This window comes from Rhineura floridana, chromosome 7 (genome assembly GCF_030035675.1).
Source record: "Rhineura floridana isolate rRhiFlo1 chromosome 7, rRhiFlo1.hap2, whole genome shotgun sequence".
Taxonomy (NCBI): Eukaryota; Metazoa; Chordata; class Lepidosauria; order Squamata; family Rhineuridae; genus Rhineura; species Rhineura floridana.
Window position 1 is genome coordinate 101,132,240 of NC_084486.1, and position 23,599 is coordinate 101,155,838.

At 41.2% G+C, this 23,599-nt stretch overlaps 1 protein-coding gene and 1 long non-coding RNA gene across 3 annotated transcripts in view; one reads left to right on the forward strand and one right to left on the reverse strand.

Moving 5' to 3' along the window:
• Positions 1 to 6,723, reverse strand: part of PER2 (period circadian regulator 2) — a 41,787-nt gene extending 35,064 nt beyond the window's left edge. For both annotated transcript variants that reach the window (XM_061636723.1, XM_061636722.1), the window contains exon 1: positions 6,513 to 6,723. The gene's annotated coding sequence lies outside the window, so the exon portion shown is untranslated. The remainder of the gene's footprint in view (positions 1 to 6,512) is intronic.
• The window catches only part of LOC133389314 (uncharacterized), a 36,962-nt gene continuing 19,777 nt past the window's right edge, over positions 6,415 to 23,599 (forward strand). The window contains exon 1 of the long non-coding RNA XR_009764055.1: positions 6,415 to 6,839. This is a non-coding gene — a long non-coding RNA (uncharacterized LOC133389314). The remainder of the gene's footprint in view (positions 6,840 to 23,599) is intronic.

Genomic DNA, 23,599 nt, shown 5'->3' on the forward strand with positions numbered 1-23,599 from the left:
ACAGAGCCTTGCTGGCAGGGGCTGATGAGAGTTGTAGTCTAAAACATCTGGAGGGCACCAGGTTGGGATATAGGATTGCCATCAATTTGCTAACAGTCTGAAACTGCAGACACATCTTTCCATTTCATGACCATCACTAGATTCACACCACAATCAATAAGATTTAATTGGCTTGTTGCTATGCACCATAATCACTCTGTAACTAGGCCTTTTTGGCAATGAAAGCCACTCTATCATAGGTATGTGCGTGTTGACATAATAGTTTAGGGACAAAATATTCCCACTATCAATTATGAGTAAGCAAGCATTCCTTACTAAAAATCATGCCTGCTCATAAAAGGTCTATGATCCTCTCCTTGCCTTTTTCTGTAGCTCTCTCTGTCATCTGCTTCTGTGTGCTCAACATATAGGAATAGGAAGTCCAACGCCATCACATTTGATTTTTAAAAAAAGAAGAAACCTCTAAAAAATGAGGGAATTTGTTAAAAGGAAGTTGAAAGGGAGAGATCAAGACACTATTTGAAGTAGATCTCCCTCACCTAATTTATTTCACACTTTAACCCCTCAACTACACTGGTTTTCAGTTTAAAGTCTTTGTCCAAATGAGGGGTTAACAAATTCTGACAAAACAAATAAAAACTGAGAAGGCGAGTGGCTGGGTCAGCATATTTAAATGTATCAAGAGAAGAATAGAGACATGAAAGCCAGGGTTGGGGAAGGATTTGGGGGGGGGGATTCCAAGTGAAAAAAAGGGACCAAAAAGAATAGAACTGGGAAAAACGGGTGGGGGACACACCTTTTTTCCCTCTGGGCCTTCATGTGTCCAGACAGAAGTGGGAAACAAATGAGTGAAAAAGACTGATAAAGGATAGAGAGACTGCAGAGAAGCTGAATGAGTTCTTTGCATCCGTCTCCTCTGCAAAGATGTAGGATGAATTGTTGTATGAACAAGTTTGTTTTTCAGGTGCAATCTAAAACTGATATCCCAAATGGTGCATCAAAGCCAAGCTCAGAAGCTCACTGTCTTTACCAAAGTAATTCAGTTCATGAAGAATCAGAGCACAGGGACAGACCACAGGTGAAAGCGGACTGTAGATATAGGCAGAGTTGCGCTTTTGAGTCTGGTATTCCTGGGAATCTCTCAAAAAATGGTGAGAGTTCAACAAATTAAACTTCATTCACGTAAGTTAACACACTCTGGATGGAGGAGGAGTGGTGGAGAAAGTCACTGCCTTTCCCTTCCTCTGGCCCTCGCCTCCTCTCCACCAGTGTGTGTGTGTGTGGGGGGGGAATTGGCTAACGCTATGCACCTCTCCACTCCAAATGCCCCACCTAGAAATGTGGCTGCCCCATCTAACAAGGAAGGCTGGCTACAGGACTGAGCTGGTATTCAAACCTAAAATGTGAAATTGTCCCCTGAATGTATATACTGTTTCATTCTGAAAACTCAATATTCAACAGAGATATTGCATAGCAAACAAAATGCTGAATAGGTAAATTAAGCCAAAGATCTTACAATGTTAAACAAAACTGACAAAAAATAAAAAATGAGGCTGAATCATTCACATCACACCTATGGAAAAGTGTGAAGTCAATGTTTTACTAATCTGATCAACAATCTATAAAAAAAATACAATGAAGAAAGAAATCTGCTCACATTGAAAACAAACTCAAAAGGTTGATGTGCAAGACATCCTTCACACATTCTGCAGTCTAGGAGCCACTTCAAGTATGATGCAGTCTCACACTGGAGGATTGTTTATAGGAACAGTATGTCTGTGTGGGTGGTGCCAGTTACATGGCTCTTTTCCACAGAATCAGCAGCCAATGGGAAGGAAGAGACTGATATGATTGGTCCCACCTATATGGTCATAATACACATATCCACACTCGAGCATTGCTGAAGTGGCTTCTATGCTGCAGGGGGTTAGTGCATGTGAAAAGAATCCAAGCCAATTTACAGTGAGGGGTTTTTAAAGAGCAATGTTCTCAAACTCACTGCACACACACCACCATAGGCCATTTGAAAATTGCTGGGGTTATGAGCAAAGCACATACACAACTCATATTTTAATAATCTTGTCTTGTCTTTCTAATGCGATGGATGAATAAAATTATTATTATTATTACTTCTTATTAAATTTATATGCCGCCTTTCCTTCCAGAAGGAGCTCAGGGCAGCAAACAAAGACACTTTACATCTTAAGAACAAAACATCTCTAAAAATAAATCTTTAAAACATCATTTAAAAAATCTAAAAACAATTCCAACATAGATGCACACTGGGATAAGGTCTCTACTTAAAAGACTTGTTGAAAGAGGTTCTGAAAAGACACCTTCAATAGGTGCTGAAACGACAACAGAGGTTGTGCCTGTCTAAGATTTAAAATAAAATAACTTATTTTCTTTCAGTGCCAACATAATTGTCAAAACCAACTCTGTAGTATAAAAAACATGTGTCCTAGGCCAGGCCATTGAGAAGAACTCTTCCAACTAGTAGATTTTTAGGGGAGAAAACAATAGGGAAAAATAGTAGACTCTGTGATGTATTATAAAAGTAACAGTCCTTAGCCAGGGCCTTGTTAGCCTGTTTGGTAACACAACTCTAGCCAAAACAGCCTCAATCTCCATCACCAGAAAAAATAAGTCAAGTGCAGGGCCGAGTACAGATATTTTTGAATATTCTGTAACCTTCCTATGAGCCACGCTGAATGGAATGTGTGGACCACAGCTTGAGAACTTCTGTTGTAGAGCATCAATTGCCCCCTTTCAATCCAGAATATAGTACTGAAATTTCAGGAGATAGGGGAAGAAAAGAGCACATGGAAGAAGGAACTGAAAAAATGCCAACAAAAATAGATAAGATGTGATACATGGCCTCATATTCTTTACTAGGCCAAGTTTTGTCCATCCAAAAATGCTCATCATTTCCTACCCATTTTATACTATAGCTGGCCACTATATCTTAGAGATTTAGTATCTCATGCTTCCTTTTCTACTAAAGACGCTTCATAGAAAGCAGCAAGTTTCTTCCTTGTAATTACAGGCCACGAGTACAGTTACATAGATGACTGTGTCAATGGCACATAAACAGCATCTATGCTTAAAGAAACACAGAATCTTGACATATCACTTCTGTTAAGAATGACTCAGTTTCAACTACAAATCCTAAATCCACCTATCAACAATCAGGAATAATTAATGTTTTCATTAGGGCTCCAATCCTAAGCATATTTTATTGGGAATAAGCCTCACAGAATACAGCAGGAGTTACTTCTGAGTAAGCATGTGTAGGATTAGGTCAGGAGTAGAGAACCTCAAGCCCGGGGAACAAATGTAGCCCTCCAAGCCTCTCCATCTGGCCCTTGGAACACTACCCAGGCCATAGCCTTCACTGGTCCTGCTTCACACTCCAAGTGTTTTTGCTTGGCTGGAATGGCTCCTTGAGCTCTGGTAATGCCTCCTGCTTATCTACATGGAGGGCAGAGAGGGATGTGCGAGTGTGTGTAGCAGCTAGCCTATTGAACAAAGGTAAAATCTGCATTTGCTGCTCCACCCACATCAGGTCCCATCAGACATTAGCATGCAGCCTTCAGAAGGTTGCCCAGAAGGGTATGCGGCCCTTAGAATGAAAAAGGTTCCCCATCTCTGGATTAGGTAACAGAAGTACAAGCTATCAAACATCTTTTGGAATATAATTGTTATTGTTATTATTATTTTTTTCAATATGTAATTTTAATATTTTATATTGCATCTTATATTTTACGTATTCTGTATTTATATTATGTTTTTGTTTTATATTGTAAGCTGCTTTGAGTATTTCTGTAATAGAAAAGCAGGATATAAATATTAAATCTAATCTAATCTAATCTTTTCCAGCACTGGGAAAGCAAACAGTTTACTTGCAAATAACATTTTACTATCTTAACTAAATACGTGAGAATGACTAAATACAGTATTTTTTTAAATAGTATACTGCAACTCTTCCACTAGCACCAACATGCTTTAATATGTTAAAACATGAGAGTCACGTGAAAGTTTACTATCCAAACTAGTCTAAAAACAAAATCATAGAGTGTTTTGAGGAAACAATAGATATCTGTCATGTATTTTATTTATATTTATGTATTATTACATTTATATGCCACCTTTCCTCCAAGGAGTTCAAGGTGGAGGACAAACATTGTTCTCCCAATTTTATCTCATAACAACCCTGTGAGGCAGATTAGGCTGAGCAACCATGACTGGCCCAAACTTCGTGGCTGAGTGAGGATTTGAATCCTGGTCCAGTCCAGGTTCCAGTCAAACACTCTAACCACTACACCACATACTGTCTACAAAGCTGAACCAAGTATACTACTCTGAGCTCCTCAGAGGAATGCTATGATACAAAATGCTGTTTATAACATTTGTAGCCTAAAAATCCAGCCTAATTTTACATTTAAACTAAAACTATGGTCATTAAACATGAGCAGGTACTTACATAATCTATCATAAACCTAGGGACTTGATACTAAATGTACAACTAATGTCAGTTACATCATTACACCATTCCCTATATTATTCATTTAATTTATTTACAACCATATTTATATACTGTCAGTTCAGACAGCATAACATGGCAGTGTATGACAATATATACAATAAAATATAAAACTGCATTAAAAACAATCATTAAAATGACTGGTTGATCAATAAAGTACATAGGCCTGCCTACATAATAAGGTCTTCAAGAGACACCTGAAAATCAAGAGTTAGGAATTTTACAAGAACTAGTAGTAGTAGTAGTAGTAGTAGTAGCAGCAGCAGCAGCAGCATAATCTGCCTGTCACCATTAAGTCCCAGGGCGGGTTAGAGAAATTTAAAATACAGTGTTAGAAACAAGTGAAACACATTACATTAACAGGACCAGGGTGGGTCCTGAAAACATACATCTCAAATGCCAAAAGGCAGAGTAAAGAGGAGCATGCATTTAGGGATCCCAATACAAAATTAACATGGCATGCAACCAGCTAACTGGGAAAGTTGGCAGCAGTCAGATTTAAAATTTATCTATGGAACGCCCTCCCTGATGAGATACGCCTGGCGCCTTCTTTGTTATCTTTTCGGCGCCAGGTAAAGACCTACCTCTTCGCCCAGGCATTTTAAAAAAAATTTAAAATTTGAATTTAAAATTGAAAATTTTTAATTAGTTTTATTGTGTATTGTATTTACATCCACTTGTATTTTAACCTGTTTTATTATGCTGTACACCGCCCTGGGAGCTTATTGCTATAGGGCGGTCTAAAAATGTAATAAAATAAAAAATAATAAATAAAATCACATCTTGAATTCCTGAAGATGCAAGTAAAGCATTAAGTGTAAACAATTATTCTATCCTGCCATCTAATGCCAGCCTCTAAGGAGTAGACACCTACCTCACAGCTCCCCCTCTCATGTACACAGGGTGCAGTACAGCCATTGTCAGAGCTCATGCCAGTTTAAAGGCCACATGGAAATTAGTCCAATGACCCAGCACGGGTATAAGTGAAACAAGTGGGCTGTATCAGTCACTTACAGCTCAACCCCATGCATGCCTACGCAGAAGGGGCTTGCCTCAGTGCAAGGGTGTATAGGAGGGCAACCTCATTCATACACATACAATAATCTGGTCACACCACAGTTTTTAATAGTTCTGTCTCATTCCAAACCCAACGAGTCTCTAAACCCCAACTTCCCTTTCACCAGTGATTACAAAACCAGGGCAGCTACACACTTTAAAACTTCATACCACTTTGGGGTGGCATTCAATGCTAGTCCTACTCTGAGTAGACCCACTGAAGTGAATAAACATGACTAATTTAAGTTTTCCAATTCCAATGGATCTACTCTGAGTAGGAATTAGTTGAATAAAACTGACCTGGGAGACCAGGGTTCAAATCCCCACAGAGCCATGAAACTCCCTGGGTGACTGCCTCTCAGTCTCAGAAAAAGGCAATGGTAAAACCTCCTCTGAACCCAGCTTACCATGAAACCCTATTCACAGGGTCACCATAAGTCGGGATCGACTTTAAGGAAATCCATTTCCATTTTCAAATTGTTTAAAACCACAACGTGGCTGGATTGTTGTTATTTATAAAATGCCTCAAAACCATCAACAGCCAAAACATGTGAACCTCCTTCATGGTCATATTAATTCAGCCCTCCGACCGACAGACCACCCACCCAAATCAAACAAGACATCGCCCAGCTGCCCTCAGCCACCCCTCATACACAAAAGAGAGTCCAGACTCCCGGACGCTGCCCCGTTTCACCTTCCGTTAGCCCTTCTCTCACCCCCCATCTCAGTGGTCTACTTAATGCCCTTGGAAGTGGTGGGACGGGCAGAAAGGCCTCCTTTTTTGCTTGCTTACCTCGACCGAAGCACCCCTCTCCCCCGGTTTCCAATATCTGCAGGCACTGACAACTAAAGCGAAACGCGGCTGACCCGGCAGGCGGAAGCCACAGGTTATACAACAACTTATGCTGCCTACCTCAAAAGGCTCCCTCGCCACTGAATGAAGCAGAAAGAAGGTGGAGGAGAAAGAAACCGAAGCGGTCGATACTCCGTCTCACTCACTGACTTCCTGCTACTGCATCTCCTTTTAGGAAGAGCCGCCAACACCCGCCAACTCCTGCTTCATACCGTCAGAAACGTGATCGTGCCTGAAGCGTCTGTCCAGGCAGGCGACGATTGGCCGACGGGAGCCCTCATCTGCGTAAGAGGTGGGCTGGGATGCTGCTGCGATGCCTCTATTGGCTGAGATGGACGCCACTCAAGTTGCATAAGTTTCACGTGTGGAGGCATGTTTCTCTTACAAGTGAGTTCGATAAAGTGGCGAGGGATGGAGGTGGTGTTGGTCCTTTTTTCTTATCTCGTTTTTCCACCTTTGTCTCTTATTCTAAGAAACGATCGGTTTCCTGAGGGATCATTGTGAGGGAGGTGACGAGCGTGCCAAGCTACTTATGTCATAGACTGGGAGAGCGTTTTCTGTTACGTGTCTAGAGAATTAGTGGTGTAAAACTAAAAAGGCAGAATGGAGTGACTGCCTGAGGCTGCTAATTTGGGGTGTTAAATTGTTAGCTGTTCAGTTTTGTGTGTTCACCTGTGTCTTCTTGCTGCGACGTAGTTATGGAATTATTATTTTGCATTGGGTGCCAAAATAACTTGTCTGGCCTTGGGTATTATGCACGGGGGTATTTTAGTGTTTACCACAGGTAGCAAAATGTGGGCAGGAGAATCGGTGGTATCTGAATGAGGAAAAGGGGGGTTATTTTGATTGGTGTTGTGGTAAGAAGAGGGTGAATTTGATGTTCTTTTCTGACAAACTTTTTTTCATTATAGTGGCCTAATTGGAACGTTGGGCCAGGACATGGGAGAGTCACATTTCTCCTCCTCAGCCATAAACGTCAGTGGATGACTTTAGGCCCCTTACTGCCTCTCAGCTTAACCTGCCTCACAGGCCTGTTGTGAGGATAAAATGGAAGCAGGAATGTGTGCTGGCTTGAGTTCCTTGGAAGAAAGGTGGGATATAAATGAAAGACAGTAACATAAATACCAGGTTAATTTGCAGGCATGTTGGCTGCAGGTTGGAGGGCTCTTGATACAGTACTCTCTCTGGACTTTGCTGTGTGTACCTGGTAGTGGTAGCAGTAGTAGCACTGTTAAGTGTCAGGTAGCTGTCACTTTAATCTGCCTGCCACGATGCCTCTGATGTAGCATTGTTCTGGTGCACAATACTTCTGAGGTAGCATTTGCTCCACAAATTATGCAGTTGCGTTTCTCACATTTGGGAAAATCATAGGGGACAGCATGCCTAGAGTGCAATGGATAAGCCTCATTCTGGAAAACTCAAATGGCATCCTTAAAGCACCATTCTGTGATGGCATTGTGAGAAATTAAAATGGTGGTTTCACAGTGCTGGTTCAGAATTCTGGGTTGGTTTGTTTTTTAAAGAGATGGCAGGCTGGATGGTTCTCTGCAGGGTGACAGTGGTGGGAGCTGTTTGAATTCCCTTAACTGTCTATGCAGTCATGCTGATGCTAGGTCTTGATAATGATTGACTTGAGAGTAAGTCCTGTTGAACTTGGTGGGATTTGCTCCTGAGCAAACATGCATAGAGACTAGGCTTTCTGTTTGGGGGCTCAGCTATGGCACAGTGGTCTTGTTGACAAGAGAGAGTCTGACAAGGGTGTTGACCACTGCCAACAAGATATAGTAATGAACACAAAACTGAAGAGGACATGTGAGGCGTCCTTCCCTGGCTCTCCCTGTCAGGTTCCTACCTGCTCGTGGTTACTGCCTGTCTCTAGGCACCACCAGGGACTCCACCAGTCCGGACCGCTCTCTCTTATGATTTCTCTCCCCGCTCTAGCACAGATCTCAACAGATCCCCCTGCTAGGCAACCACCAGTAACGTCCCAATACTAGTATTCCCAGAGACTCTGAATACTGGTATTGTTATTCTCTTCACCGCTGCCACCATTTGTTACAGTTCCCCTTCAGCCTTGGTCATTACCTTACCCTCCCTTCTGGTCTGTGAAACCCCAGCCAAGGATCAGGCCTTAGGTAAACCAAATTAAGTATTTATTAAAGATAACAAAGCTAACAAGATTAACAAGATTTCTTCTTAAGGCACATAAGCATATGGTTTTACTCAATACTAATCCGAACTCCACCTCCCTCCTGGTAAACAACTCTCTAAACCCCACCAAGCAATCCACTCTTTCTCTTCTTCCCCCAGATTCCACAATTCACCACCTCACATTCACCCTTTCTCTCAGCAGGCATCCACAGTCTATATAAAATCCCATTCTCACACACAACTTGATTCCTCAGTTTGTCAGTGAAAGGAATCTGTTGGGTCAGAGCTTGTTCCTTTATATGCTTCAAACTTATATCTTTATGCAGCTCTTCCCTGAATTGCTCTGCTTCTTCATTATCAGAGACCACTTGATACAGTTTGTCTCCTTCAGCAGGCCTGCTAGTGGTTGCTATGGTGACCTGAGGCTGGTTAACAGATTCCACTCTGTTTGTTTCAAACAAATACAGAACCAGATTGCTAGAGGTAGCCCACGATGTTAACAAATAAAAGTCTCTATGGGGAAAATGTCTTTCTTTGTTCCTCTGTCTGGTCACGTCACTGCAGTCCCAGCCACTTCCCTGGAAAGTCCATCGGCCAGTACATTGTCCTTGCCTTTGATGAACTGGAAGTCCACTTGATAGTCCTGTAGGGCCCAGGACCACCTCTGCAGCATAGTGTTAAGGTTTTTCATAGTCTGCAACCATAACAAGGCCCGATGATCCGTAGTCACTGTGAATCTTCGTCCCCACACGTATGGGCGCAACTTGTTCAGTCCCCACACGACCGCTAGGCACAGCTTGCGACTCAGATACGCCACTGGATGTCTGGTGCCTTCTCTCTCCTGCAGCAAGACGACTCCCAGCGCGAGGTAGCCACGATGAATGGTTGCTCATAGTCTGGTGTTATTAATATGGGTCCTTGGCACAAGGCTTGCTTCAGCAGATCAAAAGCCTTCTGACATTCATCCGTCCATACCACACGCTCAGATCACTTCTTCTTGGTCAATTCATGCAAGGGGGTTGCTATTTCCCCAAAATTTCTCACAAACTTCCTATAAAAACCAGCCACACCCAGAAATGCCCTTACTTGTTTTTTGGTTAAGGGGATCGGCCACGCTTGTATTGCCTCCACCTTGCACCATAAGGGGGTGATTTTCCCACCCCCACCTTATGTCCTAAATAGATTACTTCCTTTAGTCCAAACTGGCATTTCTTAGCTTTTATTGTGAGGCCTGCTTTTCTTAAGGCCTCCAATACTGTTGTCAGGTGTTGGACATGCTCAGGCACCGACTTGCTAAAAATGGCCACGTCATCGATATAGGCCACTACAAAATCTGACATGCCTCGCAACACAGTATTGATTAGCCTCTGAAATGAACTTGGTGAGTTCCTTAGTCCCATGGGTAAGGTCACAAACTCATATAACCCATCTGGTGTACTGAAGGCAGTTTTGGCTCTGGATTGCTCGTCTAGTTCCATTTGCCAAAATCCTTTACAGAGATCTAGTGTAGAGATAATGGTTGTTGCCCCCAATAACTCTAACATAGCGTCTACCCTAGGCATAGGATACGCATCTGGGACAGTAATTTTATTGATTAGCCGATAATCAATGCAAAACCTTGTCATTCCATCTTTTTTCGGAACCAGGACAATACTTGAGGCCCAGGGACTGAAGGATTCCCTGATCACTCCTAATTCCAGCATATCTTCCACCTCCTTTTTGATCTCATTCAAAACTTTCCCATTCGCACGGTACGGAACAGATCTGATTGGGGCATGATCTCCAGTATCAATGGAATGTATAACTATACTGGTTCGGCCAGGTTTGTTGCTAAAGAGATTCTTATAGGTTTTCAAAACTCTCAGAATCTCCTCTTTTACTTCCTCCTTCACCTCCTCTGACCATTCCACTTGATCTACCCCTCCTTTGTCTTTGCTTTCCTGTACCAAATCTGGAAGTTCAGGCCCACTTCCCTCAGGGAATAAGGTAACTTGCAACACCTGTGCATCCCTGGTATGGTAAGGCTTCAACATATTTACATGAACCACTTTGCTTTTGTTTAATTGGTCTGTGGTGATTACATATGTCACTGTGTCAAGCCTTTCTCTGATGGTATATGGTCCTTCCCAGTTAGCCTGTAATTTGTCATGTTTCCTGAGTATGAACGCCATAACCATATCTCCCACATCATACACACATTCTCTGGCTGTTCTGTCATACCAGTAACTTTGCTTCTCCTGTGTATGACTCAAATTCTCTTTCACTACTTCCATCATTGATGTTAATTTATTGCGGAATTCCAATACAAAATCTACTACAGAAGTTTTGTACTCTCCCAGAGTTCCTTCCCATGAATTTTTTAGCAGTTCCAAAGGTCCCCTCACTTTTCTAGTGAACATGAGTTCAAAGGGTGAGAAGCCTGTTGACTCCTGAGGGACTTCTCTGTATGCAAATAAGAAGCATCCCAACCGTTCATCCCAGTCTTGTGGGTGATCTTGAACATAGCTTCTTATCATGCCCTTCAAAACTCCATTGAATCTCTCAGTTAGCCCATTAGTGGCGGGATGGTAAGTAGTGGTCTTTAGATGTTTTAGACCACAACATTTCCACATACATTGCATCACTTCTCCCATGAATACACTGCCTTGATCTGTCAGCACTTCATGAGGGAAACCCAGCCTCATAAAGATTTTTAATAAAGCCTCTGCCACTACAGGGGCTTCTACAGATCTCAGTGCTTCTGCGTCTGGGTACTTGGTGGCAAAATCCACCACCACCACTAGATATTTCTTGCCATGCCTTGTGGGTTTGGAAAAAGGGCCCACCAAATCTATTCCCACTCTATAAAAGGGTTGTCCAATTATAGGAAGGGGCTTTAAGGGTGCTTTGGTCTTTACTCCACTCTTTCCCACCTTTTGGCATATTCCACAAGATAGACAATGTTGTTTTACATCCTTGGAGATATTTGGCCAATAATAATGTGCAGCCAATCTCCTCTTGGTCTTTTTTATTCCCAGATGTCCTGCACATGGGACATTGTGGGCTACCTCTAGCAATCTGGTTCTGTATTTGCTAGGTACTATCAATTGCTTCACTGGTTCACATTCATCCTTTCTCTCAGCAGGCATCCACAGTCTATATAAAATCCCATTCTCACACACAACTTGATTCCTCAGTTTGTCAGTGAAAGGAATCTGCTGGGTCAGGGCTTGTTCCTTTACCTGCTTCAGACTTATATCTTTATGCAGCTCTTCCCTGAATTGCTCTGCTTCTTCATTATCAGAGACCACTTGATACAGTTTGTCTCCTTCAGCAGGCCTGCTAGTGGTTGCTATGGTGACCTGAGGCTGGTTAACAGATTCCACCCTGTTTGTTTCAGCCCCCCTTAATATGGCTTCTTTTTCTCTGCCAATTTGCTGTCTGGTCACTACATAGATCTTTCCTTGGGCGCCCATTACATCCCTTCCCAGTATTACTGGTTCTTGTTGCTGGGCATTAATGCCTACTTTATATCAGCCCTCTCGGCCTCTCCAAGTCATATCCACTAGGGCTACAGGCAAACTCTCTGGTTGACCCCTCACTCCTTGGATAGTCACAGTTTCCTGAGGTAATATTACCTCAGATTTTATTAAATCTGGCCTCAGTAATGTCTGAGCGGCACCAGTATCAAGCAATGCCCAATAATTTGCCCCTTGTACACTCACTTCCTCTCTCAGACTTGAATCAAGGTCTGTTACTTCTGTCCAGTTTATCTGGCAAAACTGAACCTTTTTCACTGTTTCTAAAGCCTTGGGCTCTGTTTTCACTGCCCTTGTCTGAGCAGGATTACTAATGGGGTTGGCAACCTCACATTGAAAACGTAGGTGCCCTGGTCTACCACATTTGTAGCATAATTTCTCCTCACTTTTAGGGTACACTGATCCACTCTGGGGTGTCCTGTGCCCTTCAGATTTTAATGGAGGACTCACTCGCTGTGGTACCACATCCCTTCTGCCAGCACTATATGGTCTGGGTTTAAACTCTCTTGTTGTTTTCCCCACCCAGCCAGTTCTATTAGAGGCGAAGTGATCCGCCATCTCTGCGGCCTCCTGCACAGATGTAGGGGAACGGTCTTTGACCAGGAGCCTTATTTCTGGTGGTAACTGATGGTATAATTGATCCAGTATCATGAGGCTTTTCACCTCTTCCACTGACTGAGCTTTGGCACTACTCATCCACTTTCCAAATATATCCATCAACTTTGCTCCCAGTTCCACAAAAGACCTCCCTGTCTGTATGTGGCAATTTCTGAAAAGCTTTCTAAAATAATCAGGCCCCAGTCTGAATCTTTTAAACACTGCTTCTTTGAATTCAGCATAGGTGACGGGCTTGTCTGAGGGGAAATATTGGTATACCTCAGCCAATTCCCCTTTAATCAGGTTTGATAAATACTGCATGTATTTATCTTCAGGTAGCCCCCACAACTGAGCTGCTTTTTCAAAGGTGCTGAGGTAAATTTGAGGATCTTGACCAGGCTCATAGACAGCAAAGTCCTTTGGAGTAATTTTTATTTTTGCTCCATCTCTCTCTTTCCTTGTCTCCTCAGAGTGAAATTTCTCTCTATCAAATTTTAACTTTTCTACTTGTAATTCAGCATCCAATGCTCGTTGCTTCTCCCTCTCCTCAAACCCCAATCTCATTCTCTCAATTTCGAACTCCCTCTGTTTTTCCTTCTCTGCACCTTCCATCCTCAATCTCTCAGCTTCCAACTCCCGCTGTTTTTCCTTCTCTGCACCTTCCATCCTCAACTTCTCTCTCAAGTACTCTATATAAGCGGGATTGCTTAAATATCCTTCTGGGGTCTCTTCTCTGACAGGTTGTTTTTGCTGGGCAGTAGCAAATCCTATAAGTGCTACCCTCAGTTCATCTACCCCTTTACCCTCGTGAGGTAAATTGAATGTTATGCACTTCTCCACCAGCTCCTCTCTTTTCATTTTTATGTATTCAGCCATGGTGTTTGAGTTCACTCACTCTTTGCCACACACTCTTTGCCAGTCACTCTCACAAGAAATCTTGTTTTGTTATTTCTGTTTGCCACACCACTGGTAGGGATTCTCTAGTATTCGTATCTCACTGCTACAGCCAACACCTGTGATGTAGTCTCCTTTGTCACCACGTGTCTTTGGGACTCTCTTTGGTTCGTATCTGGATTCTCTGTTGTTCGTATCCCACCGCTACTGACACCACATGTGACGCTCCTTCCCTGGCTCTCCCTGTCAGGTTCCTACCTGCGCGTGGTTACTGCCTGTCTCTAGGCACCACCAGGAACTCCACCAGTCCGGACCGCTCTCTCTTATGATTTCTCTCCCCGGTCTAGCACAGATCTCAACAGATCCCCCTGCTAGGCAACCACCAGTAACGTCCCAATACTAGTATTCCCAGAGACTCTGAATACTGGTATTGTTATTCTCTTCACCGCTGCCACCATTTGTTACAGTTCCCCTTCAGCCTTGGTCATTACCTTACCCTCCCTTCTGGTCTGTGAAACCCCAGCCAAGGATCAGGCCTTAGGTAAACCAAATTAAGTGTTTATTACAGATAACAAAGCTAACAAGATTAACAAGATTTCTTCTTAAGGCACATAAGCATATGGTTTTACTCAATACTAATCCGAACTCCACCTCCCTCCTTCTCCACGCTCTCCTGGCAAACAACTCTCTCAAACCCCACCAAGCAATCCACTCTTTCTCTTCTCCCCCCCAGATTCCACAATTCACCACCTCACATTCACCCAGATTTACCTGTCATCCTTTCATTTATACTGTCAGCCATTTTAAACATTCAGCCAATCATCAAGCATTCTATTGCCCATTCACTCCCCCTCCTCTTTCACTACTTACCATGTATACTCTAAACAACCAGCACTTACCATAAATACACTAATATATAGGAACATCACAATGGCAGGGTGGATGGTTCTCTGCAGGGTGACAGTGGTGGGAGCTGTTTGAATTCCCTTAACTGTCTATGCAGTCATGCTGATGCTAGGTCTTGATAATGATTGACTTGAGAGTAAGTCCTGTTGAACTTGGTGGGATTTGCTCCTGAGCAAACATGCCTAGAGACTAGGCTTTCTGTTTGGGGGCTCAGCTATGGCACAGTGGTCTTGTTGACAAGAGAGAGTCTGACAAGGGTGTTGACCATTGCCAACAAGATATAGTAATGAACACAAAACTGAAGAGGATTTAGCCTGAAATGATATCTGTATGTTTTCACCAGTAGGGCAAATAGAATTTAGAGATGGGCAATTCTAATAGCAGAAGCAACGTGGGGGGAAGTACTTTCCTCTTGTGGCCTTGATCTAACATCTCTCTTCTCACTCACTCCATTGCTTTATGCATTAAAACAAAAAACACCATAACAGAATACACAGTTACAAGTATCTTCTAAATGTGTCATCAGAGGAAAAAAAAATGTTATTTCTACCTGTTGGATTTACTAGTGCTTTCAGAGTTGCACATCAATTGGATTAGCTACTTTTAATGTAAAAATGTTCCTTAAAGAAACCCTTTAGAACAATTGCTCTCCACCCCTCTTCAAAAGGTGAAGCAAAGTTAAAGGGGAGGAGGAAATGACTGAGCAGAAATGTAATTACATATGGGTAGGCTTGAACTAAGTGGTTATTTTATCACAAGTTGCTGCCCCTGCAGAGAACTATCCACAGTTTCTGGCATCATCTACATTGATTTGGTAAGGAAAGTACACCCAATTGGTGTTAAATAATGGGTTGATATGGGGCTGCTACCTTTGACTTTGTCTGTCTTACATTTTTTTCAACATCAGGATATACAATATATAATAGATGATAGCATTTTGGTTACTACATGTAGTTTGCTGTGCTTCACAGTGTTTCAAAGTGTGTTCCAGGGAGCCTGGAAATCTCCTCATTGACAAAATTGGTAATGATGGACAGGCTTCCTTGAAAGACTGCTTACCACCAGTAGTCTTACAATATGGTATGTTTTTGGATGCATCCACAGTTCCTGGGGAGTAACAGTTAAGTCCAACAAAGCACACCAATGCCCTTACATGAATGCTACACAGTGTGTCTGCGGGTACACAGTTTTTTCAGCAGATAAGTTTGTGCAGAAAGGATATGCTGATGTCTGAAAATAACTGTTTAAATAATTCCATGGTTGCTTTCATGTGTAAGTCTTAAAACAAAGTCACCATTTACACCTTCTAGGTCAGGGGTCACCAACCTTTTTGGATCAAAGGGCACATTTCAAACTTTCACCTGCACTTAATTGTGTAGAAATATTTGCAGGAAATACCTTATCAGACTATCTGATAGGCAAACTCATCACAGGAAAGATGCATCCTGGTTGCTAGGGGAAAAGGGCAAACTATGGAGATTCCAAGGACTAGGGGGAAAAGACAGAAGGAGGAAAAGTGCTCTAAAAGGGAGTGGGGAAAGCAGCTCTTTAGGACTGAGGGATTCCTATTGCCTTATGCACAAACAACTCACTTATCAGCAGAGGTTATGTTATGGTTTATTTCTAAGCTACCTTTTGGCCAAAAAGGCCCCCAAGGCGGCTTACACACAAATAGAAAAACACAAACACAAAATACACATAAAAACAATAACATTTACAAAAATTCAAGCCAACAAAATCCTAGCAGAGGTGTGGTCACCGGGGTCATGGGGGTGGGTGTAGACCCTTTACCTTCTTGGGAGCAGGGTCCCTATGTACAAGCCAATCAGCATGAAAGGGGAGTATGTTAGCCACTGAGAAGAGCTCACTTGGCAAACAATGTGCTTCCTTGTCTTCTCATGCTGATTGGAGCTAATAAGAGTGAAAGGAGGGAATAGTCACTGAGAAGACTCTTCTGTGTCACTAGCACATGCCTCCCTTTTCATGCTGATTGGCTGCTAGGGCAAATGAAAAGTGAGATTCATGGTAAAGTAGCTTGGTCCCCAAAACTTAGTTCCACACTTGGCTTAACTTCAGAATTCTTAAAATCAAAACATTTCTGGCACCGTTTAGCCCCCAGAGAGAGAGATTGAGCAGGGAGAAAGCTATGCACATAGTTTTATTTTAGTTCTATAATTCTGTAATTGCAAAAGAGACGGTGAATGCTGGGGATGTGGCTGTGAGGGGGCATGGTGTGACTATCATAAAGGGACCTTATATTTCTAAATTTGCCATTACACTTCTGCTGATCAGTCACGGCTCTGACTTCATTCCTAAAAATGCTGACAGGCAGGAGCAGTCAGGATGGCTCATTTCACAGAAATTACTGAGAAGTGTACCTGCACATTTTACTCCATAGATCGCTTTCTAGGAGGCCTAGAGACTTCCTTTAAAAAAAAAAAAGCAAGCGCTGATTCTGGACCACTTGCTGGGGAGTGCCACTGAGGGACCTGTGGGTGCCAGGTTGGCAACCCGCACTCTAAATAACACAGAGATAAACAGTTGCTGCTGCTGCATTCTGCAACCTGGGGTATTTAAATAACAACATTTAAGTATTTTTACTCTGATGTTCTTCAGCAAAAAAAACCAAAAACATTCCTAGAGCAGCTTACAATGATCAATAATCATATAGGCTTGTGACCTGACAGGAGGGTGTTCCTGTGGAAACAGCACAGAGATAAAATTCTTTAGTCACCTATAGTATCCATGAAAACCATTTACAAAAGATGCCTTATAGATAAAATGTGTAGGGTTAACAGGGATGGACAATCTAGTTCTTCTGCCTGACCCACTGCTAAAATGAAGAGGAAAATACCTGATTATCTTATTCCATATTATGAACCAACAAAGTACTTACTGTTAAATTCAGGTTGCCTGAACTGCAACTTATAAAAGTTATCAAGATTTATATTTTGGAGTCGGTGCTTGTTCTTATTTTGAAAACCTACTTGCCTTTTGGTTCTTCCATATTTTTTATCTCCAGCTGTGGAAGGCATTATTAATTGATTCTCAGCAAGGCCAGGAAAACTGCCTGACCTCTTTACATACTGTAATTATTTTTTAAAGAGGCAAAAGTACTCTGAATTTACCATTATTTACTCTGATATTGACATAGGGATATACTTAGATTATTCTGTGTAAATGGTTCCTAGAACTGTGTCACCTTAGTGCTACCACCTTGTCATTTACACAGAAAACAAAATTGGTTTCTGTCTCTCCCCTCCTCTCAAATCAAGTATGAGGGAGAGGACTATAGCTTTAATACAGTTCTAGGATTAATTTGGCAAAGAATGTTACTAAAAGCACTTCAATGCAAATCACAAAAGCAGTCTTTCATATGTCTCTAGTAGATTGCTTTGTGAAAACCTTTTCTCTAGTTCCACTGTTACTTCATTAAATTACTTTGGGAATGTGTTTGCACTGGGTCTTCCCTTTTATGCCACATGAGTATTTGGATATTGGGAGGCAAGCTGGTAACCTAAAGTTGCCAGTTTCTGCTGCCAGAATCTCTGGCATCTCAGCCTGATATGTGTGTTTCTCTACGGAATGAAAATAACTTAAGGGCAAAGTTTCTGAGCATGGCCAGTTCGTCCTTGTCTGTCCCGGATATGCCCTATGTTCTGATATCTTTGCCTCCCACAGTCGTCTTATGCTACCAGAGTCACTACCTAGAGGGTATCTAAATATATTGTTGAAGTTCCACTCATAATAGTGTTTAGGATAAGTCCAGTTCCATTAAGCAACAGCAAAGTCCCATAGACCAGTAAGAAAAGATAATAGCATGTTGGCAATTCTGTGGATATGAAACCATAAGTGTTTTACGTAATATATATACATATATCCCTTAAACTATTGACCTTATACCTTGATTGAAATACGGCATTGCCTGACAGCGAATCCTGCTAAAATATAATTGGTAGCATATTGCAGCACGTTTCTTGATTTATATCCTTTGAAAAATGGTGCTACTTACATAAAATCAAGACACTCGCACTCTGAGGGTTACTACATGCAAGTTCATCCTTAAAGAGGAATTTGGGGTCTACTACTGGATCAATTCATGATAGAGATGTGAAGGCCCAGAGAAAAAATGGGAAGATTTTTCCCCCAAAGCCTTTTTTGAAAAACGGGAGAATAACTGTAAAAATGACCATATGAAAGCATATAGAAGCTTTTTTTCAATCCAGACAAACTTTTAATTCTTAGAAGTCTATGGGAAGTATGATAATAGGAGCAGGCAGAAACTGATAGTGATAGCTTAAAATAAAACTGATTACACTTCATCTAGTATTCATTGAGTTTTTATTCCCACCTTTTTTCTCAGTTCTCTTGATGGGAATGAGTGCTTTATGTCTGTGACACTGCAGAGGATTGGAGCAGACATAATTTTCAGAATAAATAATAGTTTCTTTTTTTACTATAATATTGATGGTTTCACCTGTTTTTATTGGGGTTTGACTGCTCCTCATTAATTGGCAAAAAGAAAGAGATGCTGGGTTCCTTGAAGTTCAGCAGCTTGAAGCTGCATTTGTAACAAAAAAAATTAAAAAGCAAATTCAGTTTGTAATTCTGTGAATAAACTGTACTTTTAATGTAGCAAAGATTATAATTTAATAGAGTTATACATAATACATGTACTGTTCCTAAAGTAACAAAGTGACTTTCAATCTGTAAATGGCACTTTTAAAAAGTTTTGCATATTTTTCAATTTTATCCAAAAACCCCATATTTTCCCCAGAAAAACAAAACTTTTATGGCTTCAAAATTTCCAGAAATATCACATCACTAATTCATTCTCTTCAGCTTGCGTATCTACTGGCTAGAGAAGGCTCTGTTTGTAGCAGGAGATTAGAGCAATTCCACTCCACTGATCTATTAACAAGCATGTTGCTTAGCTTCACAATAAGTACAATAAGTAGCTCTATAGAAAGCAGTCTGTGGTGCCATCAGGACAGAACTTTGGGGTAGAAGTTCAGGGCCCCATTCCCCAGAATGGTTTAACACATCTTGAAATTACTGAAATAGACAGGGTCCACTTTAGATAATGCGTTAGAAAATTTAAAATTACCTAACTATATCACTGAAAGCAGCAGCAAAATGTTTCAACAGACAATCAAAAGGAACTATGTTTTTCTTTTTCCTGGAAAAAAGAGTGACTCTATTGGGAATTCAGCTGGGAAAAAAGGACTAAATTCCTTCTTGCAGCTGTTTGTAATCCATTATGCAAGTTAACACAGAATCAGTAGCAGCTACATTTAGGTATTCCAATTATAAAAATCTGAGAAATCACTGAGTGAGGTTGTCACTCACCCCGTTATCCTTTAAATCTTTAGCTGAAACCAGAAAAAGACAATTACGGCTTATTTGGCTCATTCCAATTGTGGTCATATTATCTGCACTATCCCTTACCTGCTGAGTTAAGGAGATCTCCAGGTGTTCTACACATAGGATAACCACATGCAAAAGCAATGAGGCTCCAGTCCCTTTAATAGTAGACTACACATGCTAAAACTCTCTTTTACACAACTATAAAAGGTGTAGGACTTCTGCCTTTTTCTATCTGGCCACCCTATCAAAACAGCAGTTGATGGAGAGCATAGGTGACAGATAAGCAGATGGGAATTGGTGAGAGGAGCAACCCTGTCACCGAGTGATTGATGCTGTTGGCAGTTTCAGGATTATGCCCCTTAAAGTGGTGTATTAATTGTAAGACACTTGGGTAAGGACAGCTTAGCATCATGCATTTGAAGCAGGATGGCCAGATGCAAAAGAGAGAGAGCTACATGACAAGCTACACCTGCTGAAATTCCCTCTTCTACACAACTATTAAAGATGCTGGACCCCTCTTTTGCATCTGGCCATCCAGTTCGAGAAGCTGAGGACAATATCAAAGAATAGAAAGAAATCTGGCTGTTTGATGGAAAGCAGTATTATTCATAATTTGTGATAATAGTTTTTTGATCCTCTTGTTTAGGAAAAACCAAGGTGAACTTGATAGGCAACAAGGTTTTCATGGCCTTGAAAAACACCCCTGAATAACCTCCAAATGGAGAGGGGGGGAAATCAGACCACAGCATGCTTCCTTATTGACTGGAAATTCATAGCGATTCTTCCATGTTCCCAGCTGTGCTGTTAAGTGTTTTGTTAGCCACCATTTGTTGTTTAAAGTTCTAGTAATGGTGGCTTCATTCAAGAAAGATTTCAGTGACATCTTTGCTTGCAAAAAGTGTATTTTTGTGTGTCTACACAGTTCCTCTTATGTCTTCATTAAATCAACACTGCAGGGCAAACAAATCCAAGTTTTTCCAAAGGCTTATGCAGATCTTTATGTGTTCTGCTTAGTTGAATTGATTTCAGTGGGAAACTGTGGCAAGCAAAGGTGGGCATCGCATGGCCTTAATCCATACATTTATTTCATGGCCATACTTATATCTGAAAAATTCTAGCATGAAGTGGTGACTGATTTCAGCTTACATTGGTATGCACCTCATAGAGCAGCATATGCTAGAGTGCCATGCATGATAAGAGACTGAGGTAGGGTCACCAGATGCAAAAGTGGACACCTTTAATGACTGTGTAGACTAGAGAATTTCAGTAGGTGTTGCTGGTCATACAAATTTCCCCCCCTGCACAGCTATTAGAAGTACAGGAGCACTGCTTTTGTTTACATGTGGCCTGCAATCTACAGAGAGTGCATTTGGGAAGCCAGCACATTAGGATTACTAATGTTTGGATAATACGGCACTTGTGTTTTGGTTACCAGCAAAGCAAAACATTTGGGATTGCGTTGAAGGTTGGCAACTTTTTTTTACTAACTCCTTTGCTGTTTTAATAGTAGCCTAACACAGAATTGCAAAGTACCTTGGCACAGTCATTAACCAAAATGGAGACAATAGTCAAGAATTAGAAAAGGTCCTCTAATGCAAAGATGTATCACTGAACACTAAAGTCAGGATCTTTCAGACCATGGTATTCCTAATCTCTATGTATGGATGTGAAAGTTGGACAGTGAAAAAAGCAGGTAAGAGAAAAATCAACACGTTTGAAATGTGGTATTGGAGGAGAGCTTTGTGCATACCATGGACTGTGAAAAACACAAATAATTGGGTGTTAGAACAAATCAAACCAGAACTGTCACTAGAAGCTAAAATGATGAAACTGAAGTTATCATACTTTGGACACATAATGAGAAGACATGATTCACTAGAAAAGACAGTAATGCTGGGAAAAGCAGAAGGAAGTAGAAAAAGAGGAAGGCCAAATAAGAGATGGACTGATTCCATAAAGGAAGTCACAGACCTGAACTTACAAGATCTGAACAGGGTGGTTCATGACAGATGCTCCTGGAGGTCACTGATTCATAGGGTCGCCATAAGTCATAATCGACTTGAAGGCACATAACAACAACAGAAAACAACCAGGCAATACTTTTCATTGGCATGAAGACAAATTAGTATGAAAAGCTTCACTTGTTTAATTATACATACCATTTTAAAAAATATTTTATTGATTTTTAAAACTTTTTATACACAATTCCTAGTTCCTCATCCACCCCTTCCCAAATGTGTGTAGATATCCTACACATTTTGGAACATTCCCATGTTGTACAGAAATTTCAGAAAATGACATCTCCAGTGTTACTATGCCCACACCTGTTAACTGATTTATACCTTCATCTTACTCCTTCACCACCACTACTACCATTCTAGGATACCATGCTTTTTAGGAGAAGAACATTTTGAACACTTAAGAGGATGAAAACTGTAAGGCTCCTCTCCCAAATCCCATTAGTTTAAACTGACATTTCCTCTTCATTCTAGGTCAGATATTGCAGTGGAATGAGCATGTTATTTGTGATAAAAGAATTAACTCTTACTGCTCTGTAAGCAAGTGACCCTCCTTTATTTCTAAGTACCTTGTAGAAACTAAAGCAGTGACTAGCAAAATGACTGTAAAGCTGGACTAATGTACATCAGCAGAAAATTTAATTCATTGTCTTTCATATTCTTGCCAAGATTTTAAAATACAGAAGTGGTAGATGGTGCTTTCTCCCATCTAGCACCTTATGAAAAAGGGAAATCTGAATATACCATACAAAGTGGATTGATATAATAGTATTCATCATCTGATGTGGATTGATTTTTTTTGAAGTTTCTTATTACATCTTCGTTTGCTTCAGTGCCAAGTTCTGCAGATCTTTTCACTGCTTCCCAGTTGTTTGCTTCTCCTATACTGTGTTCCTCCTTGTCTTCTCACCCTCAGTTTTTCTATCAGCTGGAGTAGTACCAGGACCATATATGGAGCTCAGGGGCCTGGCTTCATCAAAACTACTCTAGACCCTTTCCCTGAAAGACCAACTCTGATTTTAAATACTAAAGACAGAGTACTTAAAAAAATGAAAGCTGTACAAGTGCTATTCTGTCCAATTGCTCAATAAGAAAGAAGCCCGAGTAGCCCAGTTAAGCTATTACCAAAAGCCATATAGCTGGCCCTCACATATCCCCATATAAGTGTGGAAGAAAGCATCTTAATCCTAGATCCATATGCATTTATGGACTTGTTTGGCTTCACTGTGGCATTGATTCCTGTCTCTCCACGTATACTAGCTCCAAAGGCTTGACCTTGACCATGACTCCAAGGTCCACCCATTACTGTGGATATTTCCAGTTCCCCCTTCTTGGGGTAGCTCCTTCCAAAGCCACTTCTGTAATTGCATCCTAGGAGACATAAGGGTTACCCCTTGAAGGAAAAATTGGTGTGCACATACACACCTGGAACATGTGTGAAAATAGTGAGCCTTTTTGGATCTGGGTCCTAGTGTTTTTGTAGCCTTTTCTCTCCATTAAGTTTTAATAAATCAATCCCTTGAATTTGAGTATCTAGTTTTTAAGCATTACCCATTATATGACACCACAGGTTCAAATAAAGGCAATTATAATAATCATCTTCTAAAAGAAAAATTTATTGGTGCAAACATCTATATTACAAATGAGTACAATATCCTAAGAAAATACACCATCACTTCAAAATCCCACTTTTCAC